Below are 27,474 nucleotides of genomic sequence, written 5' to 3' on the forward strand. Positions count from 1 at the left end.
GCAAACTGCCAGGAAAGCAAGAGGTGAGGTACTTAGAGGGATTAAGAGGGAATCCTGGGCATTTCTCTCATGTGATGTTCACCCTAATCACTTAGCATAATGACTGAAGGCATCTCTCTTGTAACTACCATGTACTTAGTTCATCAGGGACATTTACTGTGAAGCCCCTAAAACATAAGAATAGGGCACATTTTTGTTGCCACTCTTCCAAATCCACAGTCTTTTTAAAGGTTTCCTTGAAACCAGATTGGAACAAAAAGGTAGTTACGCTTCTTTATCCTGGTTCCACCTTGACAGCTCCTTGACCCACACTAGACTGGAAAGTGAAGCAAACGAGAGAAGTGGTCTAGTCTTTATTTGGCTGCCGAGTCCCAGCCCTCTGCTTGGGAGCGACTATGTGTGTCTCAGCTCCAGCTCTGTTTCTAAACTCTCCCTTTCCCTCTCTGCAGGGGTAGCAGAGTCTGAGTGTGGAGCCTTGTGCAGGATTAGTACTGATGGGAACGGTGTGTGTCTCAGTCAGCTCTGGCTGCTATAACAAAATACCATAAACTGGGAGGCCTAAACAATAGAGATTTATGTTCTTACAGTTCTGGAGGCTGGAAGTGCAAGATTAAGGTTGTGGCTGACTCAGTTTCTGATCAGGGCTCTCTTCCTGGCCTGGAGATGGCTTCTGTCTCACTATGTCCTCACCTGGCCTTCGTTGGGGTGGATTTGTTTGTGTGTGTGCATGTGCAAGGGTGTTGCTCTCTGGTATATCTTATAAGAACCCTAATCCTATTGGATCAGGACTCCACCCTTAAGATTTCATTTAACCTTGATTACTTCCTTAAAGGTCTCATCTCCAAATACAGCCACACTGGGGGTTATGGCTTCAACATATGAATTTGGGAGGGACGGAAACATTCAGTTCACAAAATTTGCTCTCTGGCCCCACCCAAATTCATGTCCTTCTCACATGCAAAATACATTCATTCCATCCCAGCAGCCCTAAAAGTCTTAACCCATTGATTGTGAAATAGTCCAAAGTCTAGTCCAAAGTCTCATCTAAACTTCATCTAGATCAGATATGAGTGAGACTCAAGGTACGATTCATCCTGAGTCAAAATTTCTATCCAGTTCTGAGCCTGTGAAGCCAGATGAATTATGTGCTTCCATAATACAATGGTGGAACAGGCACAGAAAGAAAGAGGTGCTTTCTCTTCCCAAAGGAAGAGACCCCAAAAGGAAGAAATCAGAAAGAAGAAAGGGGTGATGACTCCCAAGTAAGTCGACAACCTAGCAAGGTAAATTTCATTAGATGTTAAGGCTCAAGAACAGCCTTTGATTCAATGCTCAGCCCTCCAGGTCCACTGGGGCAACAGCATCACCCAACATAATTATAGGGTACCCTTTAGCTCCATGGGGGCAGTCTCACCCTCATAGCACCAGACCATGGCCTTGCCTCTGAGGCTCTTGGCAGTGAAACCTGGTCCCCCAAAACTGAAGAGGCCCCACTGGGCCTATGCTGGAAGTGTCAGCCCTGATGATCTCTGAATTGCCTTTGGGGTCATTCTTTCCTTTTCTTGAAGAATAAAGCATATTCTTAGCCAGATAGCTCTGTTGTCCAGTCCTGTAGAATCCCAGAAGTCTGACAGTTTCTTTCATCTCCTACCATTTTTTCCATCCTCTTTAATCTTTTAGTCCAGCTGGCAGAGTTTCTGCTGGTATAATCCCATCTCTATTCCTGGGTTTGCTGAGGTGGCTGATTGAATTCGAGGTTTACACCCATACTAATCTCTTATTAAACAATTGTTTAGTCACACTTCTAGTGTTCTCTTCAGAACAAGCTTTCTCCTTTTTTTTTTTCAATATAGATAAGCTGAGAATTTTCCAAATCTTCAAATTCTGGTTCATTTTTTGCTTAACAATTCCTTCAATTTTTCTTTCTCCTCTCACATTTTACTATAAGTGATAAGGAAAATCCAAGCTGCTCCTTCAACACTTCGCTTGGAAATGTCCTCAGCTAAATATTTAATTTTGTTGCTGGCAAGTTTTGTCTTCCACAAAACATCAGAACACAATTCAGCCAAGTTCTTCGCCACCTTATAACAACGATCACATTTCTTCTAGTTTTCAATAACCTGCTCTTCATTTTCATCTGAGACCTTACCAGAATGGCCTTTAACATCCATGTTTCTAATGGTCTGTTGATGATGATATACATATCCCATAAGATGATAGAGGCTTTCTCTGTACCTCTTGTCTTTTCTTTCTGAGCCCATACCAGAATTGCCTTTGACTTTCATATTTCTACCAAAAGTCCCTTCAAGGCAATCTAGGTTGATGCTAACATGTACCTCAAAACTCTTCTAGCCTTTCCCCATCACCCAGGTCCAAAGCCACTTCCACATATATTTTCAGGTATTTGTTACAGTGGCACCCCACTTCTGATGTTAAAATCTGTATTAATTTGCTCAGGCTGCCATAATAAAAATGCCATAAATTGGGTGGCTCAACTGATAGTTCTAGAAGCTAGAAGTCCAAGATTAAACGTCTTGCAGGGTTGTTTTTTGGTGAGAGTGCTCTTCCTCACATGGCAGAGAAAAAGAGAGAGAGAGAGAAGGAGAGAGAGAAATGTCATGTCTCTTCTTATAATAAAGATACTAATTCTATCAGATTGGGGCTGTGCCTTTATGACCTTATTTAATCTTAATTAAGGTCAGAGGCTGTATTCTCAGAGGCCCCATCTTCAATACAGCCATGCTAGGAGTTAGGCCTTTAACATATAAATTTAAGCAGGAGTTGGGGGTAGTCACAAACATTCAGTCCATAATGATGTGGGAAAGCATTCTGATTCTTTTCTTGCTCATTCGGGCTGTGGGGGTTGACTGAAATGGTGTATCCTAAACGGGAAAGCTAGTGGATGGAGCAAAGGCCTGGGAGTCAGGGGAAAGGAATCTACTTCTATCTTCTTTTGGATCATTTTACTATTCATATATTAGTTTCATTAGCTATTGATTGAGAATCTATAAATCAGGCCTTCTGTGATAAACAAAAAGTTTGAGGATTTTGAGGGAAATATGAAAAATGGTTTAGGCTTCATAGAGAAGAAAAGGCACTGTGTAAATCCAAGGCACTTACAGCCTCCTGAGTGAAAAATTCCAGCAGGTTCTTTCACATTGGCCACACTTATATGTGCCAGTGCCCAATAATTTTCCCTCTTGCACATTTGGGCTTCCAGATCATTAGGCTGAGAGAAGAAAATTCTTCCCTTGAGAAAATGCAGAGTCACTACTTCCCCCTCTGTCCCCCCAGTCATAGGCTCAGGGAATCTCTGAGAATCTCTGGAAGGGACTTAAAAGTCATTTAGTCCAGCTGCCAGTATATTCCCTTGATAAGCAGACAAGTGGGAATATAAAATAAAAGTGCAGTTAATTTTCAATTATTTGGTTACAGATTCTTCACAGACACAGAGTGAAAGATTTGTGTATTTGGAGGTGGTGATTGGGTTTCCTCTTATCTTTTTCTTCTGCAAGCAAAAACAATCACAAATCATTCCAGTGTTCCTTAGAGGATTGATTTCAAACTTTTGAAATCACATAAATTGAAGCCACCTTCATCTATGTTGATGCTGCCTTCATTTTCATTCCAGAAACTTTTGGCTATTCCCCATTCAGAAGGGACTGACTGCATTTGAAATCGGATGACAGAGGGATTGCTCTCCCTGATATTACCCTTCAGCTACATCCCAGTACCGAGAGACTCTGCTAACTGCTATTGTCATAATGACTAGCAATCAAGGCACAATCACTGAAATGAATTGAATTATTAATTTCAATAGCACCCCATGGTGCATTTATAAATTCCACCATCTGGGGAACATAAATATGGAGGTCCACATTCTAAACTTGGAGGCATAGTGCTGGGTGCCAAGGGCTGTATCTTTGAAGGCAGTAAAGATTTTTCAAGATACTGTATGTGGAGCAGCAAGCTGTGCATTTCAGAGAAGGCTCTGTCCCTGGGTCTCTATTAGTGTTACCATTTATTTAAGGTTCCCTCCCTACTTATTTTTTTTAACCAGTTCTTATTGATAGACCCAAAGTATAAAAATATTAGTTTAGAAATGGTACAGGATAGGAAATAAAATGCTAGTCTGACTTGAACTATTTAGTCATCTACCTCATTTTCTCTTCATTAAATTTCCTTTCCTCCTTCCCCAAAGTCCCTTCTCTTATTGACTTTCTTCCAATATGTAAATCTCTGTGTTAAAAAGTATGTTATCCTGAGACACCTATTCTTGGGTTTCAAATGTTTTCAAAATCTGTCTAAAACTTCAAGATAATTGTTCTTGAAGCAGAGGAGATGGAGGATCCAGGATTGGTGTGTAACCACTCATATAAGAGATTTAACTCTCCTTCTTCAGGTGGAAACTATTGACCAGATGTTGGGGTTCAGTGAGCCTTCCGTGTTTGCCATCTGTGACATCCCCAAGGGCTAGGAAGAGAGGGGCACTTCTAAAGAGCATATGTAAATGACTTCCATGGAGCCCTGCAGGGGCACCATAGGCCAGCTTCTTCCTAAGGTGGATTACCCACTCAAAGCCAAGTCACAGCCCTGTCCTCAGTTGCTACACACAATTTCTTACCATCTACAACAACTAGATTTTTAATGCATGGGTCCACTTAAGACACAGAAGAGAAATGAGAAATGCAGAGTTTTCTGAATGATAAATAATTCTAGAACATCAGTGGGGTTATGCAGCTCTTGATCTTCTTGTTCTCTGTGTTTCCAGAGCTTTGGTGTAATTTTGGGGTCTTGACTAGCTGGTGAGGAAGATGACTGTTCCCTCCAGTGCCCCTACATGTGCACATCTAATTAGACATAGTTTAGCCAGCCCTAGAAATTAGTGCAGGCTTGCAAGCCAGTGTGATTTCTAGCTGAGACTGAGGACATACTCCGAAGGTCTTCCCCTATCACCCATGCCACCCTCCTTTGCTGATGTTCACTGGCCATTCAACGGAAGATACCTCTGGTATGTGAGGTTAAGTGAAAATATTTCAGGGTGGGATTTTTTAGTAATTGTATTTTAGGTTGATTACCTTCCATTCCCAGTAGAGCTAAACATCAGAGTAGCTTGAGATATAGTGGTCTGAAGCTTTGGGAAAGGGTGGGTTTGGGCTTGATTAGAATTTCATTTATATACTGTTTTAGATGGCATTCTCATAACTTAACCAAATTAGCTTGTTATTAACCATGTTTGGACAAGAGAATAAATAGACTCTGCAATCACAATGGACTTAAATGCAACCTCTGACCTTCATTGCAGGTCCTTGCCAGCAGCTTCTTTTTCCTTCCCCAGGTTGTAAGCATAAATGTACTGTAGGCTGAATTTGAGGCACTGGGCCTCTAGTAACTGCCATGTCCTGAGTTTATTAATGACAATGTAGGACCCAAAATCAGTGATTTATGCAATTTAGCCACGGCTCTCCCTAACCTCTATGGGAGTTAGTAGACTGGAATAATTACAGACTAAATAGTGATGATAAGGAGGAAATGTACTGTAGTTGGAGTTAGTGGGCTGAGAAAACAAATGCTGCCAGTCTCAGGAGAATCTGTTTGCTGTTGTAAAGGAGGAGAAAACTGGAAGCAAAGAGACCTTGCTGTGATCTGTATGAGTTCAGTAGCTGGGGAAGACTATGTAAAGTTGTCATGAAAAATCCAGGAGGTGGTAAACACAAAAACCTTTAGCATCCCACTCTCTGTTCAGCCTAACGCCCAGCAACAGGAAGACAAATACTTGGCACTTTCTTTGAGGTGCAAATCTTAAACAGTTCCTGCTTTGCACTCAGAGCCAAGCTGGTGAGCCTGGAGGAGCTGGTGTAACTTCTCTTTGGTGCCTGACTTCCTTCTGACTCAAACACAGGAGAAAACCTATCACACAAAAGAACTGAGAAACTTCCTGGGTTTGGGGGTGAGCTGGAGTCACTCAGTGTGAGCCATTCACAACAACAACTCTTGGTAATTACAGGGCTTCTTTTCTCTTTGAGTGTCAAAGTAGCTCACCCTAAACAACCAGCAGTTCCATGTTTCCCAGCTGAATCTCTCTGAGGCCCATGTCAAGTGGCCTGGCTGAGGCCATGGTGGAGAGCCCAGGTACAGGGGCACGTAGGAAGCATGGCTTCCTGCCAAAGAAAATGCCTCCCACCCACCCCCTGCCCGAGTCTCCTTGAGGCCCTCTACCTGGATAGACAACGCTACCTGACACTGCCCTGCAGCAGATAAAGGGAAAGAAGATAACTGGCACTTCTTTCTGACATGGAAGCTTATGTGCCATTAAGCAAAGTGGGAAGAAGGATGCCTGGGAAAATTCAGAAGTATGTTGGTTATGCCTTCAAGGATAAGTAGTATGAGAAAGAATTGTTTTCTCACTGCTTGGGTAATATCTACACAGCCTTCACCTCAGGAAGGCAGAAGCCTGCCTGAGTTTGGTTTGAAATAGACTCAGCACTTCCTTTTCAAGGGTATGTGCTTCCCCAGGTGACACCCTTTCAGGTACATTTTTCTTTATAATAAGATTTGATGGCCAATTTAATTGGCCCCTAGGACCACAGGATACATAAATAATAAAGCTCTATGGAGAATTATTTGGGGGAAATCTATATAAAATCCAGAGAATTCACAAAGTGATGTCTTATATACCCTTCATTCTTCTACTCGATGCTTTGCAAGTTTTTCATTAGGGAAGCAGCATCAGATCTTGCTTCTTTCGGGGGACTTTCTGAGGAGGTTTGGAAGAGATTGATTCCACTGCAGGGCTCTCTGGCTACTCCAGGCCCTGTATCCCTGCACCGCAGGCTAAGAGAACAGTATCTCCCGGTGCACATCTGTAACCCATTCACGTGGGTGGGTTGTGATCCACCTGTGGGGAAGCGCTGCTGTTCTGTATCCAGGTGTGCTTGTTGGGACTCTCTTAAATGTGAGGGATCCTGCTTTACTAATGCCTCTGAATGGCTGATTGCAAGCCTGCATTGGGTGCTTTGACTTTTAGGGCTGCCTCCAAAGCTCCCAAGAAATTAGTCACAGGAGTCCTCTACCTTTGAGAAAAATCCCACAACTCTGGTTCAAAGAGTTACTTATGGATTCCTTGGGGCCTTGCCTATGTGATGCTATGGGGTCATCATCGGATATTATTGTGTGTCCTTGGACATTACTGGGAATCATTGGATAATCTACATGATTATCATGTGGTTAGGTCAGGCCCACCCACATTCCAGGGCTACCTCTGGCCCTGAGCAAAGGCGGGCTGATTTGCTTCTGAAGATGGATGGCACAATGTCTAGCATATGTGGGCTGCCCAGAACCAGCTATAGATCCTGTCCTCTGATTGTTCAGATATTTCATATTTGCCTGGATCTCTGATACTTGGCCCCTAACTCTTTTAGGGGAGGTTCTCTGGAAAACAAACTTTGAGACGGGCACTTGTCTGCATGTGGCTTATTGGGGAGTGCTGTCATAAGGGACCAAGGGAAGTGGGATTGGCCAGAGGCGGAAGTTGAACTGTGATACAATTTTAACAGGGGCTTGGCCAATCTCACAGTGAACTCTAGAGTTAGGATGGCTCTTTGGAGTTATCCCAAATTGAGACAAGAGTGCCAGGAATTTTATGCTTCCTGGCTCCGAGTGAGGCAAGGGTGTTCAGCCTGAGCCAGTCATGAAGGTAGCCCTCGGCAATAGATGAAGGGCTGCCCCGGGGAAGGGGGTAGAATCTTGGTGAGGCTGCTCTCTTCAGTTGAGGGCAATCCCCAGAAAGGAACTCACCTGTGAACTAATGGAGGGGAATAAGTGTCTTGGTCTTTAAGGAGTATGTGTGTATGTGTGTGTAGGGCTGAGTGACACATCATGGTAAACACTGTCTAGTCTACCCTTTGAGCCACTCAGATATGTTTCATTTGTCTAGTAAATTTGCCCACTCTGGAAATAGCCCCTCCAGAATTTTGAATGGTCTCCTTGGGAAAATTAACTGCAGTTCCCACTGCAACAGCTGGTATTGAGGCTACAATTGGTATTCATCATCTCCTTCCTCTACGACCCATTCATATTTTCCCTACCTAGCAACACCTGTGCCCTCAGTTGGCACTTAACGCTACATTAGCTCATACTCCACAGACCAAGGAACCCACCAAGTATGTCAATTTCAACTACCAAGTATGTCCATTCCAACTATACCACAAGCAGCCAAGGAAATGACCACAGAGTGGATCCACTGACCCAGTGGACTCACTGTGAGCCAGCCCTGGGCTAGGCCTCCATTTGCTACATTGTCTCTTTATGCTCCTGTTCTAAAAGTGTCCACAATGACATTTTGGACCCCCAGTTTCTTTTTGAGCACCTCAGACCTCGTGTCTGACAGTTCTCACATATCTGAAAGTTCTCAAATATCTGACAGTTCTCAAATATCCCCCTTTCCCTAATGTGTGGTTACCTCAACCAATAGCCATAGGTACTTTAAGGGAGGGTCTGGGGGAATTAGTACTGTAAATTTTTGCCATGATATTGCAGGGTCCTTCCTCTTGGGACCTGGCTTTTCCTCCAGGTGATGGACTCAGGTCCAGAAACTGGGCAAGGAGTCATGACTTACTGGGGCAGCTTCCCTCAATCCCTTCCTCCTCCATCCTTGATTTCTTTTGGTCATATAAACTACACAGTACCCTTGTTGGCTGTATATATATTTATAGTTTGCCCCTAGAACGCTAAGTTCTATGAACCATCTCCATGGCCTTAATTCCTGCTTCCCCTGCTGATCTTGATGCTTATACTCTTATTGCACCCAGCTTGCTTCTGATCATGACTTGCCATCACCTGACTTCTATTATACAGCCATCCTATCATCTTCACAGCTATAAGGGAACAGCAACTCTTACTATCAACTCTGGTCAATAGAGGACAGCTAGTGCTGAGTTTTTGAACGATGCCGGTGCCCCTCTTACTAATGTACAGGCTTACTTTGGAGATAATTGCACGTTTGACTCAAGACCACTGCAATAAAGCAAATATTGCAATAAAGCAAGTCACACAATATTTTTGGTTTCCCAGTATATATGAGTTATATTTCCACTATACTGTATCCTATTAAGTGTGAAATAGCATTATGTCTAAAAAAAGTACGTGCCTTAATTAAAAATACTTTCTTGCTAAAAATGCTAACCATCATCGGAGTCTCCAGTGAGTTGTAATCTTTTTGCTGGTGGAGGGTCTTGCCTCAATGTTGGCTGCTGGGTGGTCCAGGGGGCTGGTGCTGAAGGTGGGGGTGGCTGTGGAAATTTAAAAAAACAAGACAACAGGGAAGTTCGATCCATTAGTGAACTGTTCCTTTCATGAAAGATTTCTCTGTAGTGTGTGATGCTATTTGATAGCGTTTTATCTACAGCAGAACCTCTGTCAAAATTGGTGTCAATCTTAGCTAGATCTTCTGGATAACTTGCTGCAGCTTCTCCATCAGCACTTGCTGCTTCACCTTGCACTTTTATGTTACAGCGGTGGCTTCCTTCCTTAATGCCATGAACCAATCTCTGCTAGCTTCCAACTTTACTTCTGCAGCTTCCTCACCTCTCTCAGCCTTCACAGAGTTGAAGAGAGTTAGGGCCTTACTCTTAATTAGGTTTTGGCTTAAGGGAATGTTGTGGCTGATTTGTTCTTCTATCCAGACCACTCAAACTTTCTCCATCCCAGCAATCAGGCTGTTTTGCTTTCTTATCATTCCTGTGTTCACTGGAGTAGCACTTTTAATTTCCTTCAAGAATTTTTCCTTTGCATTCAGGACTTGACTGTTTGGCACAAGAGGCCCTGCTTTGGGCCTATGTTGGCTTTTGACTTGCCTTCTCCACGAAGCTTCATCATTTCTGGATTTCAATTTAAAGTGAGAGATGTGCAACTCTTTCTTTTACTTGAACACTTAGAGGCCATTGTGGGGTTGTTAATTGGCCTAATTTCAATACTATTGTGTCTACTAAAATAGGGAAGTACAGGGAGAGGAAAAGAGATGAGGAACAGCCCGTCAGTGGAGCAATCAGAACACACACAGCATATATTGATTAAGTTTGCCATCTTATATGGGCCCAGTTCTTAGTACTCCAAAACAATGATAATAATAACAAAGATCTACGATCACAGAGCACCATAACAGATATAATAATAATACATTAGAAACAACGTAAGAATTACCATAATATGACACAAAGACACAAAGTGAGCACATGCTCTTAGAAAAAATGGTGCCAATAGACTTGCTGAACAAAGGGTTGCCACAAACCTTCACGTGGTAAAAAACACAATACATGTGAAGTGCAATATCATCCTGTAAGATGACCCCCAAATTATCAAAAGTAGCCACCAAGTGTGACTGTGAGTCAGCACTATGCCAAAGAAATTTGGGTTAGAAGCATTTCGCCAAATGTTCAGAAGTTTGTAAATTGGTAAAAACTAAATAGTCAAGTGACTGACGGATTTTTCCACTTTCATTTTAAAGCGAATTACATGATGTCTATCACATGAAGTGTTAGGGACTTTTAGAACTTAGATCTGTATATCTTAGAGACCATGGACTCTTATGTCAACAAACAAGAACTTCGGAGGATTCCCGCTCAGAAGGTTCCCAGGGTCCTGCTAAACTCTGGTCCACCAGGCAGGTTTCAATCTCTCCTGCCTGGCCTTTGAAAACAGGAAAGAGAAGGAGGACCTGGTTTGTCCTGTGGCTCCAAACTAGCAGGGGAAGGTGATTTATGTAGGTGGCCAGGAACAGGGATCCGTGGTTGATGAGGTGGAAGTGTCTGTGTCCAGCCCGTCACAGGCACGATATCAGGACACAATCACTGTGCTCACTCCATGGAATGGCGTCAGCGTACAGGTGACAGGAGATACCTATGTATTCGACAAGGATGATGATGTAATGGAGGTGCTAGAGAGGGCTAGTCAAGAAGAGTGTTGATTTCTATGAAGGCCCTGATTCTTTCAAGTATGAAAGACAACGGTTTCAAGTGCTAAAAACCCAGGTTTGTTCTCAGTCCAGGGTGGGGTTTCTTCGCATCTTTGTGGGGCTGGCGTCTGTTTAAGCTGAAATTGGACATTCACAATAAGTTTATTTCTTGGTACTACTGCCCCTTGGCAAGCTCTTGGAGCAGTGTGGTTACTTGCCCAAGGCCTCCCTGGACTTTGACCTAGGCAGCCTGCTTTTCAACCACTTCCTTTGCTTTGAGACCGCTGTCTTCTGTGTGAATTGTTCTGTGGCTTTCTTATTTCTACCCTTGCAAGTTTAAACTACTCTGCCTGGCAAGTGTTGCTACCTTCTGGATGGCTCACCTGCCCCAACTTATTTTACTGATCAACACCCCTATTCTCTTCACCTGGCTGTCCTCCTTCTTGTCTAGCACACCTGACTTCCAGGACCTTGTCTGTACTGTTTCTCTTCTCGGATATACCCTTTCTTTTGCTCTATCCAATTTCTACCCTTCCTTAAGGCCTGTGTGAAATCTACCTTCTTGTGAAGACTTCTTCGGCTTTTTCTAGCATTCCTTTCTCTCTTCTCTGCAATCCTATGATATCTAGAGGCACGTCAATGTAAAATGACACTAAAGTACCTACTGTTTAATAGTGCTTTCACAGTACTGTATTTACTGCTTTGGTCCTAAAAACAAGGGCTCCTTAAGGAAAAGATCCAAATCTTCCTATACTTTTGGTGGCAGATGGTGAGTTCTTGTTGAACACTGGCAGACAGAGCTAATAGAGACTGGTACTCTCTCTTCATTGCTCCACCCCAATTTTCTAAGCTAGTAGCGCTACCCCATATATACCCTGGGGGTTCAGGATATGCTAAAGTCCACACTTGGCACCCCCTCTACCAATCTAGAAAGGTTCCATTGATTGAAAAACTTGTCAACATCTGTGCAAGAGTTTGAATTGTTAGTTTGCACATCAGATTGTTTCAATCTGGGAATTTTGAGCCTTTGTTTTTCACAGTGGCCTGACCATGCTATAAATGTGCTTCACTTCTGACTTCTGTTAGGTCCTGCTTGGTTCTCAGCCTCTTTGTCTCATGTCAAGTGTCCTTAACCTCTATGCATAGGCACATCCTCTCCCAAACTCCAGGACAAACATTAAGTTTGCCCATGAACAATTTAAGGAATGACAGCACAGTCTTTTGTGATTCCAATCCCCCAAACCTTGGGCTAGATAGCTGAATTATTGACCTTGGCCTTGTTTCTGAGACATGTGCTCACATTTGCCCTGGGTCTGAGAGCTGGATCCAGTCTTATTACCTATCTCAGAAATGCAACTGGTACTCCAACATCTATCCATTTGAGGGTTTGTGCTGCCTTGCACACTTCTCTGATGCTGGCTGCTCTTCTGAGCCTCCTGGCGTTGACCTCAACTGAATTCCTGCTAAAGCTTCCCTTTTTTACGCCACACTGTATCTTGACACCAACCATGTTTCTAATTTCCACTAAGTCCACATGCCACCTGTTGGATTAGACTTCCTTCAGGCCTGTTGTAGACTCTGCTCCCTACTGCTCTACTGTAGAAGTGGGATTAGTTCTGGAACTTCATCCTTCTCAGGTTCCTCTGGGCTCATACGTATAACTTAACTACATCCTGGGACGTGGCAAAAGCAATTGTCTTCAAAACTCAAGTGGGCTCTGCATGAGATGCATCAACAACCTGACTACCAAGGCCTGAAGTGGGAAGACAGACAGGGAGTGAGGAGCCTGTGGCTGCACGCTATGACAGCAGCACAGGGAAGATATGAAGGGAGCTTGCAAACCAGGAGAGGCTCAGATGGGGTCTAAATTCATGCCAGGGGATGGAATCCGAGTACAGGTGGCAGGCAGAAGATACCCAAAACTAAATTGATATTGGTGTTATGGCAGGGCTGGAGAGAGCTAGGCATGAATAATGTCAAATCCCCACTCAGAGGAGCTGATGGTAAGGGAAAACTGAGGCATAAAACTAGTTATATATCAGGGCCAATATTGAATGGAGAGCCTTAGTGAGCATTTAGGCTCCCAGAACTCTTCCCAAGACTTCAGGCACCTGATCTCCACTGTCTGAATGGCTGAGAGGTTGAAGTGCTTTCTTCTTTTGTGAGGCAACTGGGTTAGCCTATGGAAACAACCCCAAACTCTGAGTGGCTTAAAACACAAAGGCTGATTTCTTGCCCACCCTAACATCTAAAAGGTGGTATAGGGTCAAGGCCATCTTTGCTCCATACTGATGTCACTCAGGATCCCAGGATGACTAAGGACCAGCACTCCTAGTGCTCACATCTCAACAGGAGGCCCAGGTTTGCCGCCACAAAATCAGGAGAGTTGAATATAAGGACGTAAATGTTTTGAATGCTTCTGCTCACATTTCATTGGCCCAAGCCACTTTCACTGGGCACACTTAACTTCAAAGGGCAGGGCTGTGTAATTTTCCTTGCACCTGTAAGTAGAGGAGAATGGGATTTTGGGACAATAGTAATGCCTATGAAATTGGGTCAGGATCAATTCATGACCTTGGCGTTGCGATGGCTGTAAATTTTATGTGTATGCTTGGGAGGTGGGACATAGGGGGAAGTTTAATTATTGTCTCACGTAGAGGAGAGGGGAAGAAAGCGTTAGCAGCTTAATACATAGGGTCAATAAATACTCTACAGAGTAAAACATATTCTGAAATACAGCTACAGTCTGGAGTCTGGAACTGTGATTCACCTTTGTATGGGCCAAATCTAGCTTCTGGGCATGTGTCTTCTTATTCATTAATTAATGCTGCCCTTAATATATGAGCATAGTATAAAGCTAAACAAATGCCATCAGAATTGGCCTTTTTTTTCTCTTTCCCAGTAGAGAGGATGTTTCTGCAATGAACTGTCCATGTGCTATCCCTCCTTGTCCTCATTATATAAATCACACCATGTGTGAGCTGGTTGGCGCTAGCTAGGGTTGTGGCCCATGGCTATAACTGGTCTGAGAGTCACGCCACTATTTTTGGCTTTACTAGCATCACATCTTAATTGACCAATTCAGTCATTGCATGACAGGAGCTCAATGAAATAACTTCAGTTTATATTAAAAAAAACAACTATTTAGATGTAATTCAGCTTATATTTTAAAAATTCCTAAACAATTACATAGACACATATGCTTATGTACCCCCAAACATAAATCATACAAATCTCTATCTTTCGGAACAGGGAAGTTTTAAGAACCACTTTGAGGAACGTCTATGTTTTCATAGAGTAACAAGAGTCATTTCCATTGTCAAACTCATTGTTGAAGTGTGTCTGCCATAGATCCCTCTAAGTAGACACTCCAAAGAATAATTCTGTTCCTAGACAGAGCTTCAAGTGTCAGGACTTACAGTGTGGAAGGGATTCAAAGAGGGAGCTAGGAATGGGGATCACAACTGCAGAAGATTCAACAGGGCATGTGTCTTTGGTGTCTTTGTAAGAAAGTATACTCCAGTACACTTCAGCACATTCGTCATCTCGGAGTGATGCTCTCAAAGCCTTCATTACCTTCCAGACTAGACTACATTGATAACAATTCTTGTTAAACTGAGCCATTCAAGGAAGGGACAATTTCAAGAAATCTCTTGTGGATGTCCATTCTGTGACTATTTGACTGGAGAAGCATTGTCTTTTTAACAAACCAGCAGTCGTAGGCTTTTCTTGGCTCTAGGTGAAGAGGTGACTTCCCTCTTTGATTCAGTGTTCATAATTGGGCTGTCTGTTAGCCAAGGTGGTGAGAAAACAATGCTAATGAGGTCAGGGGTTCAATGCCCACGTGGGTCAGTTAGTGTTTCTTTGTTCTTTGGCCAAAAGTCTATATCCTCTGACTGTGTCCAGCCACTATGATGACAATAGAGATTGGGAGAGAGTGAGGGAATGTGGATGGCTCTCTGTAATATTATTCTTCCTACTGTGGAAAACAACTCCAAGTTCATGTCCTTTTGTCAGCAAAGTCATCTTCAGGGATGAAGGAGTACCCATTAAGAAGCAATTAAGAAAATAAAAGGTATAGTTCCAACAGCAGTGTCAAGGAGGCTGAAGCTACAAGATCAATTGTCGTAGCTAGAGATCAGCTGGAGAAGGCAGCAGCAGTAAAAATAATTATTATCCAGTGCCAATTTTCAATTTCTTATCATCCAAAGTTTCAATGTTTTCTACACATTTGTGTAAGGAATAAAGTGTATTGGTTTGAGTCTCATCTCTTTCTCTTTTGTTTTTGTCAGCCACATTCTATTGGAGATCCTAAATAGCAATAAAATGCCCATAGACAGCCAGAAAAAGAAGACTCAGATATTCCCACAAGCAGGATCTCAGCCCTGGAGTAACTTAGGTCTGGCTTTTTATCACAATTCATGATTGCCGCATGCTGTACACTACTTCCTCAGAATTACTGTGCCTTCTGGGATGCTATGTGGCAACATGAATCAGGGAAGACACTAGCCTAGCATGATGGGAAAGACTATGGGCTTCTATGTTGGGCAGACTTGATCTTATGACCTCCTAGTATTGTGTGTGTTTGTGTGCCTGGGAAAGCCACTTAACTGCCTACAGCCTCAGTTTCCTTACTTGTAAAATGGGGATATTAATGTTTACCTCATAAGGCTGTTGGGGAAGAATTCCATGGCCGTATATGAAGTCTGGCAAAGCTAGTATGATACCTGGCATTTTGTAAGCATTTTCCCTGATGACTAGAATTTTTGTTGTTAACATTGCATACATTTCTTTTCATTGTTTGGTAAATTTCCCTCCACTTAATTGTAGAACCATCTGTGTAGAGCAGCCATTACTAATATCTCATTGGCAGATGCTGGTAATGGCTTTCCTGTATCCCTTAGCCCACCTGAATTCGCTAGAGCAACAATAGACAGTTGACATCTTCCCACTTCATGAGCCTGGGTCTGTCTGTTTGTTGGCCTGAGAACTCTCCAGTGCATTTGCAAAACTTAGAAGCATAAGAGTTTATGCTCCTAGCGGCAACCCTCAACCAAAAGGAAGATGGAGATGAGGGGGACTTACTCGCAACCAGGTGGAATGATTCTGAGATATATTTCACATGGCTTCTTAGAGGAGTCTCAGCATGATGAAGCTCAAATTGCCCACAGCAGCCACGCATTAAGGCAGCTCTATTGGCTTTTCTCCTTTCTTTGTCTTGCTTTTTTCACTTTGTCACCATTTCTTCACTTTTGATTCCTGAGTTAACCTAAAAAATAAATTTCTAGCACCTAATCTTTTATCTCAGGATTTACTTTTGGGGAACCCAGACTAAAACTCCTACTTCGTAATGTTTTTTACTTTTATTTTTAATTTGTATACAGTAAAATTAGCATTTTCTGATGTGTAGTTCTATGAGTCTTAAAAATGTATATGTTCATGTAACTACCACCATCATCAGGATACAGAACATTTCCCTCACCCCAGAAAAATGATCTCATACTGCCCTTTATAAGTCAAACCATTCCCCCTACCCTAACCTATGGCAGCCATCCTTCTAATAGAGATTTCCTTTTTGAGAATTTTGCACAGTGTGTAAACTTTTTAAGTCTGGCTTCTTTCACTTAGCATAATGCCTTTGAGATTCATCAATGTTGTTTTTATCAGTAATTCATTCTTTTTCATGGTTGAGCAGTATTCCAGTTTATTGGTTCACAGGTTGATGAACATTTGGATTGTTCCTAGTTTTTGAAGATTATAAATAGTGTTGTTCTATATATTTACATACAGGTTTTCATGTGAACATAAGTTTTTATTTCTCTATCTTAAATACCTAGGAGTGAGTTTGCTGGGTCATATGGTAAGTATATGTTTAACTTCATAAGAAACTGCCAACACTTTCCACAGTGGCAGCACAATGTTGCACTCTCACTGCAATGTGTGAGAGTTCCAGTTGCTCTACATCCTTGCCAGCACCTGGCATTGTCATTATTTTTATTGTAGCCATTATAACACAGGTAGTGGTATTTCACTGTGGTATAATTTGCATTTCCCTAATAGCTAATGATGTTGAGCATTTTTTCATTTGCTTATCTGCCATCGTGTGTCTTTTGCTCATTGACTTAATTGGTTGAATTTTTTTTTCTGTTGAGTTTAGAGAGTTCTTTATATATTCTGGATACAAATCCATTGTCAGATATGTGATTTGCAGCTATTTTCTCCCAGTCTGCAGCTTGTCTTTTTATTCTCTTAATCATAGGGTTTTTATAAGAATGAATGTATTTACACTCTATAGGGTTTTTATAAGAATGAATGTATTTGCACGCTAACTTCTTTGAAAGCTAAATACACATGCAATATACATATATGTCAAATTGTCGGGGGGGGGGGCTTTTGGAGAAAAGATATTGACTTGGAACTCACACAAACTTGGGCTTGAACTGTGGTTCGGTTACCCACTAATTCCTTTGCCACAAACTAGCCTGTTAGTTTCCTTATTTGTAAAGTATGATAATAGTACTTACCACATAGGGTTGTTGTGAGGATTAAATGAGACAATATATGTCAAGGCCTTACCCTAGTGCCAGAACATTATAAATTGTTCAATAAAGGTCAAGATTGTATTCATATTGTCATATTCCTTTTTGTCTCCAAGGCTTTGCTTTAGCTGCTCCTTCTGCTTGGACTATTTTTCTGCCCTCACTCGTACTCCTTACCCCTGACTCTCACCATTTTTTGGCTGGCTAAGATAATTCTTATTCAGGGAAGGCCTCCAGTGTGGGCCAGACTCCTTCTTGGTGCTGTCATAGCACCCTTTAATGAGCGTCTATCACACCGTTTTTAAGCAACGTAAGCTGCAAGCAACTTGAGGGCAGAAATAATGCCCACCTAAAATAATCCAAGCTGTGTTGGATGAATGAGTGAATGAACGAGTGAATTTCATCTCATGCTTTATCTGAGGATCCCAATTTGACATTTCATCTGTGTATTGCCAAATTCAGTCCCTTAAAGATAGTCTTAAGCACCCCAGATGGATGCCTATGACTAACACCAGGACCCTGCTTGCAATCAGCCAGACAGTGCATCTTTGACAAGTTGGATGCCGAATGCAGAAACTTGAATGCTTTGCATCTATTTACTTTTACCACATGCCATAAAAATTAAAAATACATTGTACTACAAGTGCAGTATTTAGTGTCTCACTTTAATTACATTCAAGTGTGTTGCTAAATAGTCTTGAGAAAACCTTAATGACCAGCTGTTCTACCCTTTTCCCATATGTCAGAAATGGTTTCTGAAATCACATTCTGGGGCAGTAAGGTTGTATAATTAGACAGTGTATAGTCAACACTTCTAGATTTTCCCTTTAAACTGTGGACCCTTTACACTAACATATTGTGTGATTCTGCCAGTTTGGCGCAATACAATTAAATGGCATGCCAAACAGCAACCGAGATATGCAAACTCCATCAGACGTGTTATGATTGCATCATTATCTCCTCATATCTTTTTCATTGTCAGGACTGTATGCGTGTGTGTGTGTGTTTGTGTGTGTGTGTGCAATGCAATATTCAGCATGTACGGCTGACAAAAAAACTTAGTAAAAAGGGCTGTAAATTTTTAATATTCCCTTCATAATGCCATTTATCTCATTAGACTTAGATGTGAGAGTGGCTTTTGCATCTTTTCGAACAAAGAGCTATCACTCAAATACACAGCAACCATTTAAAGAAACAAAACGAAACTAAAATTCCCCATGGTTATAATAGAAGCCAGTATTTTATATTGCATCTGGTGGAGAGATGAGGATTTTATCAATCCCCAAACTAGATTTGAGAGATAAAAGAAGTTGAATTTAGACAAATTTGATTATCGTAAAAATAAGTCATTAGTTACTTACAGTTGCTTGACTCTGAGCTGAATAAGTTGTTCGGAAAACATAGTAATATTTTGTTTGATTAAGTCGGGCTAATTCTTTGATTTTTGAGTGTGGACAGAGACTGAAATAGAAATAGAAAATAAGGAAATGTGAAGATTCTATCAACTGGATAATATTCTTTGACTCCTCCTCTCCTTCTTCCCCAAGAAAACGTCCTTGATGCGGTGTCAAATCACAAGTAAAAAAATCTACCTTTGATTTCTGAATTCTGATCAGAAATTGCCCATATAAATACAAGGCCAAGTCATAACTGAAGCTCTCTTGGGTCCTAAAGCATCAGACTTATTTTTTAAAACGGCTAAGAGAGAGCGCTTCACTGTTCTGCTAAGACCGATTTACTACATTTTTCTCTTTAATGCTTGAATTTCCAATGACTTATTTAGATGTAAGCACTGACAGCTGTAATCATGTTTTAAATCTTGCTTTGTATCCTTAGTTATAATGTTGTTCAATTAATATTCAGAATATTGGAAGTGATGTGCCGTTTTGCAGACGACTTGAATACAATCCAATGCTTTGGGAAACTGACTCTCAAGAGGATTCATCAGCATTTAAAACTTGCATTAATAAAAATCTGATCTTCCACCATGGGGCACGCATAATACTTTTTGTTTTTAAACATTTTAGTGTAATACTATGGCATCCTTTGTCCAGATTTTTAAAGGGATTTTAAAATTGAGCTCCTTCAGATCAGTTCTGCTCTGACCCTTGCACATAATGAACACTTGCAATTTAAAAATATAAGGATGTTCTTCTGAGGAGTGTACCAAGCTGCATTTCCATTACTAAAAAGCAATAGTAGACTACAACATGGTACTTAGCATTTTAGTAGTTTCCTCCAATTTATACCCAAAGAGTTTTCAGTCTTTCTTTGACTATTCTAAAGCTCAATTCTTTAAATCCAATCCCTGAGAGAAAAAGATCAAAAAACCATGTTTAAATAATGAAAAGTGATCCATAGTAATAAGGGATCTTTTGCCAAAAATGGTATATTTCAAACAATTTTGATAATTAGTGGTCTCTTTTTATTTGTTTTTAAATAAGCATGAAGAACAGTGAGTTATTTACATGTAAACAAGGATTTGGGTTCTCAATGCAAAATAAAATGACATGATGGAAAATGAATGGGGAAGAGTGGACTGAGTACTCCTCAGTTATAGCTAAATGAGTGAAATAGAAACGGAGAAGAAAGATGATTGCAAAAGCAGAGTAGAAAAAAAAAACCGCTGCTTTATCCTGGTACAGTAATTGATTCCTTTATGACCAGAAATAAACCACGTGCTCTGGTGCTTCTGGCCCTCTCCTCTCCCCTTAGACTAGCTGGCATGCACTCTGGCCCAGGGCCTACGGCTTTTCCTCTGCTGAGACCCAATGTGACCCTCCGGACCATCGGCAGAGAGGAAGGTCTCCTTCTTGGTAAATATTGGGCCTGGAAGGATTCTATTCTTCTCCTTGCATGGTTTTAGAAATTTGATTTCCTAAAAGGAGAGCCGCACGATCCTCCTCTTCGTTTCCACGCTAATGCAGTCAACACCATGGAGCAAATTCTTATCGCGGCTGGGCCTTATTAGGACTACGTAGCATGTGCAGCAAATGGTCTATACGTGCTTATTGAAAGAATCCATTTCAAAGCCCTTATTAAGTGCCTGCCTGCCTGCCCCGGGTATGCTGGCTCCTGTGTGGGAAAGACCTGCTCACCTGCCCCCCGCTTTCTAGCCGCAGGACCCCTGCTCTTCCTTGAGGAGCAGCCTCTTTTGATCTCCTTGAAGTCTGCTTCCGAGATGGAGTGCGAGGGAAGTGCAAAGAGGGCGATGGTGGCACTGGAAAGGGATCCCGGGGAGCAAAAAGGCAGGACTAGGAAATGGATGAGGTGCCAGCTTCAGACTCGGGTGTCAAACACCGGCAGGGCAGATCTGAAAGGAAGCAAAAGCATTTATTAAGATACGACTGGACAGTAAAATGTTCACATCATGCAACAACTCCGTGCATCTTCTGTTAATGAGGATGTTAAAACAAAATAAATGTTGAAAAACAGTGGAGCCAAAGGTAGGCTGCGAGTCCAGCTCCTCCTGCCTGAGGAAGCGATAGTGGTGTAAATGCATATTCAGCTGTAAACTGTGCACATCTGCAGAGGTGGCTTGGAATGGCTTTGCATTGAGAGTGTGTGATGGCCATAGCGGTTGTTTTGCTACTAGCAAAGAATCTTGTGTTTTAAAAGCTTCTTTCTCAGACTACTGAAGATTCTTGTTGGCCAGTGTGTTTGTTTTCCTTGCCCTGCAACATTTTTATCTCCATCCACGTCCACGCTGTTATTGAGAGAGGGGACAGAGCCTGGCCCTGGGCCTGGGTGCGCACCCAGCTTTCTCTTAGAAAGTGTGCGGTGATAAGGTGTGGGGGTCTTCTCCCTGTATTCTTCCTGGATCCTGGCATTTGGGGAATTTGTTTAGCCTCGTGGGATAAGGTTGAACCACTCCTGTTTTGGGGACAAATTATGAATATTTGGGCAGATTTAAGGCCCACTCTGAATCAGCCCTCTATCAGCTTTCTAAAACTCATCTAAGATCAAGTCAGCTTCTTGCTTTGAAACCTAAATAGCTTCCCTCAGCCCTTTAAAATAAATTTCAAAGCTTTAGCTGGGCATGGTGACTCAGGTCTGTAATCTCGACATTTTGGGAGGCTGAGGTGGAAGGATCACTTGAGGCCAGGGGTTTGAGACCATCCTGGCCAACGTGGTGAAACACCGTCTTTACAAAATATACAAAAATTAGCAGGGTATGTTGGTGCATGCCTGTAATATCAGCTACTTGGGAGGCTGAGGCAGGAGAATCGCTTGAACCCAGGAGGCAGAGGTTGCAGTGAGCGAAGATCGAACCACTGCACTCCAGCCTGGGTGGCATAGTGAGACCCTGTGTCAAAAAAAAAAAAAAAAAGAAAGAAAAAGAGAAATCCCAAAGCTTTAGTGTTACCGACAGTGCTTCACCATGCGACTCCAGGCTCTGGCTGCGTCTTCTGCTTTTCTTCCACTGTTCTCAGGCACCTTGCACTGAAGTCCAATTAGCCTACACATCACTCCTTAAACATACAGTGCTATTCCTGACTCTGTCCCCTTGCTAGAACACTCTCTCCTTTGCCTCTTCTCTGCATGCAGAACTCCTACTCATCCTTCAATGCCCAGCTCAAATGCCACCCCTTCTCTGTGGTTCTTCCTGAGCTTCCATGGTGTTTTCTTTTCCTTCCGTTTCCTCTACCCTACTTCCACTCAAGAAGAATTAATTGCTCCTATAGCTGTGAGCTCTTATTATGGTATTTCTCACTTCTGCTATAGGTATTTTTTTTTGTTTCTTTTACACAATTTTGCCACTCAAGAATTGAAAGAGTAGATCCAAAATTGTTATTTCATAAATATTTGTTGACGTGAACTTACCCCTTAATAAGGGCTATGTGTATTTCAGAATCCTAGAATTCATAGTTTATAGTCAAGAATTGATATTTAAAAAAATCTATCAAATATAATAATATAATAAAATTAAGAGCATAAGCCTACTCTTGATATTTAAGAACTTTCTTCATATATATACATACACCTATATATATTCAGATATATATAGATATATATGTATACATATCTGAATATATATACATATCTATATATACACCTTTTTTCTGTCAGACCCTAAAATACAATGATACATCTAGTAACCAACAGAAATATCCATTTTTTCCTGATCCCAAAAAAACTTAGACTATAATTAGATTGATTTTTTTTGTTTAGACTGTATATCTAGTAAAACTCTCTACTTCCAAAAAGATGGGCACTTACATTATGCATCTCTGAAAAGTATTTGAACAGATTCAATGTAAGCATACATCAACTGCATTGAAGGAATGATTTAAAAATATGGAGTTTTCCATCCTATGGCATGCATGGGGAAAAGCAGTGTTACTATATTGATTGAGAAAAAGTTCCAAAAGCAAAAGCAACCCCTTTTTCCACCATAGATGGTGGTACCTGTAAAGCACTCTCCAAAGTCACAACATTTTCTGGACAAGCAGATCTCAAGCACAGTTAATGATAATAAGGGTCATCTAGAACAGGAGTCAGAAAACTATAGCCCACAAGCCAAATTCAGTGCACTGCTTGTTTTCATAATAATAAAACTTTATCAAAACACAGACAAACCCTCTTGTTCTCATATTGTCTAGGGCTGCTTTTGTGCTGCAATGGCAGAGGTGAGTCTTTGCAATAGAAACCACATGACCCATAAAACTGAAAATATCTGGCTCTTTGCAGAAAATGTTTGCTGTTGCTTGACCTAGAAGCTTCATTCTGTTTTGTTTGAAAAATGATACAGATGCCTGAACCCCATCTTAGATCTACTAGGAACTGCAGGAATAAATCATGTTAATAATGCTTTTGCTAAATGAATATGAATAAACAGCCGAGGGGAGGGTGTTCAGATTACAGATACAACTAGAACCCACTCCAAATCACAATACATTGCAAGTACCCTCTCAGGCCCCGGACATATGCCCTATTACTTTCTTGTGAGATTCTCTCTTTCTTACAACTTTAACCTAACCTAGAAAAGCACAAATGCCACTGATTGCCTGTGGATCTGAAATTTTAAAAATATTTCCAAGAGTGTCAAATGATGCATGCCTTGGTCTGCATAAACATGGTCATCTTCTCATCGCTTGGGACATGCAGGAAAAAAAAGTCCAGCTCATCATGAGAAATGATGCAGATGGCACATTTGGCATCACCAGCCTGCGTAGATCAGAGATGCATTTATTTACATGACTTTGTTTGCATTGTGACCATTTATCTGGGCCCTTGATCCACATTTAACCTTTGAAAGGGTCAAGAGGGAGTGAGCCACTTTGCCCTCGGGATTGGATGGAGTGAGCCTCCTGTAGGGGGCATGTTTGCATTTCCTCCTACCTGCAAAATACTCATTTCTTACAGCATCAGAAAACATTTGGTTATGTTATCTTGTGGGTCCAGGAGGAATGTGGAGTGTGCCAAATTTAAGAGCCACTGCCAAATGCCATAGTCTGCATTATGTAGACAGAACATGCCAGTGGAACTGGCGCTAACTGGTTGTAGATTCCAGCTTTTGCCTCAGAGGCAAAAGATCCCTGTTAGTCATTTCCAACTGGGATCATGTCCTTTGCTTTGGTTATGAGATGTCTTTGTATCTGTGCAGCAATATTGGCCTGTGGGTGCAGCTGGTTGACCACTGTTACTGACCTCTTTGAGGTTGGGACAATGAACCCTGAAAGCTGCATCAACTGGCCTCAGAACCACTGCCCCCCCAACATGTGACTTGAAGATGCTAAAAAAAAACCACATCATGGTCCTTAGAAAAAGCCTTGAGGAGCTTGGTTCTTGACCTGGGAATGCCACTTGCTGGGTTAGTCACTGGAGTGCTCATCTGTAAAATGGGCACAAGTTAATCTCTTTGAGCTTTGGTTTCCTCATCTTTCAACAGGAATAATCATACAGTTGTTATGACAATGGAGATAATCCATACAAAGTATTTGGCATGTAACCGGCATGGAGTAAGCTCCCAGTTAAAGTTTTTATTATTTATTACAATTATTATCATTATCATTGTTATTGATACACATATCTTGCTTAATACACATGGTGGTTGAGATGATCAGATGAAATAACTGGTGTTGCAGTGTTCTGTGAATATGCAGAACTTGGCTGATGTAAGAAGGGAGGAAGGGTAATTGCTTATAGAGCTTCTCTGTTAAACCTGATTTTGACACGACGTGAGCCTTTGGCCAAGAGTCCCTCTCCTATTTGGCATGAGAAGCTACTTTTCACTTTGTTAAACCCTTGGGAGACTGATGGCCTGTCCCTGGGTGAGCAGTGGTGCTGATGGGGCTGGACATCACCGAGGAGGTAGCTGATGTGCTGGTGGAAATTTTCCTGAGAAGAACCAGGCCAGGGCCCAGATGCTGCCCAAGCAGGACGTCCTGCTGTGTAGTGGGGCAGTCTCTAGACACTGAGGGAGTACAGTGGAACATCTATCGTAGAAAAAGTGTGCGATAGCAGCAAGCCTTCTGCCCAGAACAGTGTCAAGACAGAGAAATAATAATTGCCTGGTTGGTTTGAAAGTTTGTTACTTCAATGGGCCTGTTAGCCTAGTGGTTGCACTCCACAGGAATTTACTGCTTTCCCATTGCACCTAAATCCATGCAAAAAGGGGCTATGCCTTGAGGAGTCCTGGTGAAATGATCTGCCATCTGGTTGCAGAGTGAAAAGAAGAAAGGAGTAAAGGCTGCCCCTGAGAATAATGGGAAGGTGTGAATACGTTAAAGTCCGGTATTTTTATAAGTACCTCACACTGTTTTTATAAGCATGATTTTCATGAAGAAAGATTCTTGCCCTGGTAGAGAACTTGTATTATCTACTAGTTTTTCATGAGGAGTCTGAAATTCAACAGGAAGAAAGCCTAGATGCTCAAAATGGCAGCCACTGGTCATGACAATGGTGGCTCACAGACTTTGGTATCACATGCCATACCATTGGGAGGCCCATGGGTGTCCAGCAGTGTGGTGCACATCACTCCAAAACACTCCTTTGGGTCAATCAACTTGGTAAAAAGTCAACAATAACTAGCTTATTTTCATATGCCTCACCTGCCCAGTTTTAGGCATATAATATATATTCAATACAAATGTAAGACTAATATGATAGCAATAGATCATATTTGTTAAACACTTACTAAAGTCCAAACTTTGTTATATGTGCTTTACATGTTTCGGTGAATTTTATTCTCACAACAACTTCATGAGCTAGCTTATGTTGTTATTACTATTTTTAGAGGTGAAGAAATGAAGTCTTTGAGAACTTAAGTGACTGATTCAAGATCACATCTAGAATTGCTGGAGTTGGGAATTCACCCCAGACACACTGACTTCCAGCCCGTTAAACCGTGTGCCTACACTATAGAATTGGTTTAAAAAAGAATGTACAGCTTTTAAAAGAAACAAAACATTGAACTTAGGGAAGTGCCCACTTACAGTGTTTCCTTAACAGATTGCGTTTTTATTCTTGGTGCAATACTTAGATTTTCTATGAGTATAACTTTAGTAAAAATTATGCAAAAAACGTAGTTTATAGCATGTAGAACAAACATCTGGTGATTGGGCTGAGGCCATAAAATAAAGGAAAGAAGGAATGGAGAAAGGAAATGGAGGAAGGAAAAAAGGGAGAAAGGAATAGAGGAGGGAAGGAAGGAAGGAGGGAAGGGAGGGAGGGAGGGAGGGAAGGAAGGAAGGAAGGAGCAGAGAGAAACACAGAGAGAGAGAAAGAAGAAGGAAGGAGGAAAATATATGAAACTAATTTGGTGGTATAGACAGATGTGTGTGTGTATGTGCATGTGAGTGCATGCATGTGTGTGTATTATAGAAGCAGTAAGAAGAATTAAAGCACCTCTTCATTAGAAGTCACATATTTTCTTTCTTTTTCCTGTCTGCTTTTCTTAGAGAAGTGTCTAACAGGGACCCGACACATTCCAGCAACCATATTCTCAGCTTGGTTTTATATCCTCCACTGTGTGTGTGTGAGGGGTCCACAGAGTTATAGTGAAAAAGACTGATGACAGTGTTTACCCTGTGAGTGACTCCACTCCAGGCCCCAAGGGAAAGCTTCAGCCGACAGTTCCCTTAAGTCTGGGAGAGGGAGTGAGTGACAGCCAGGCTCCCTCGTCACCTAATCACATCTCCGCTGGTTGGGATGTTCTCCACTCCCTGCAGCCTCTGCCCAGGCAGACAGGAGGCATGGAAAAGAAGGGGAGTTTGCAGGCCTCCCATGGTACTGCCTGTATCCACACCAGCTACCGCCACTCTCCTGTAGCAATGGATGTGGAAAATCACACCAGGATGGAGAAACCCTCTTAAACCAGAGCCTAGTACAGCATTGCCTGCAAGGCAGACCACACAGAGGGATGGCAAGTCTGTCACCATGCCAGGAAAAGCTGGTCGTGGATGTGTTACACAGAGCTGAAGGGCCGAGGAGCAGTGATTTGCAGTGGACCGGGTAGCCAGCTCTTGGCTAGCACTGTATGAGGTAATAAGATGGTCTCCACCATCTAAAAAGGTTGCAAGAGAGATGAAAGGAGGGATTTCAGCCTGAGAGAAAGAAGCAGGGCACACACAAGCCCCCTGGAGAAGAGAGACAAAGGAAGGCACCCAAGGACAGATGCTAGGCTAGTGAAGAGGTTTTTAGCTGTTCCAGTGGAGAGGGAAGAGTGCATTGTCGGCCAAAGGAGCACATCTAGCCTATCATGAAGGTTCTCAGGCAGTGTCAGGTGACAAGGTTGTGAAGTTAGAGTCAGCCTAGCAAAAGAACTTCCCTAAAGTGCTTTGAAATACAAGAGAAGTGTTGTCAGCCTTGCTGAGTGGTAGCAGTAGTGATGGATGATACGACTTGATAAGCGTTTTTCATAGCTCATTTCTGGTACTGTGTCATTGACTGAAATAGACATCTGCTGTGTTTGTGTCCATTTGACTTTGTTTTCTGGGAAAGTGTTATGGACTAAATTGCATCCCTCCCAAAATTCATATG

General features: G+C 41.9%; 1 long non-coding RNA gene across 1 annotated transcript in view; it reads left to right on the top strand.

The window, feature by feature from the left end:
• The window catches only part of LOC109027633 (uncharacterized), a 166,031-nt gene that overhangs the window by 105,343 nt on the left and 33,214 nt on the right, over positions 1-27,474 (top strand). The gene's annotated exons all lie outside the window — the stretch shown is intronic.

This window comes from Gorilla gorilla, chromosome 1 (genome assembly GCF_029281585.2).
Source record: "Gorilla gorilla gorilla isolate KB3781 chromosome 1, NHGRI_mGorGor1-v2.1_pri, whole genome shotgun sequence".
NCBI lineage: Eukaryota > Metazoa > Chordata > Mammalia > Primates > Hominidae > Gorilla > Gorilla gorilla.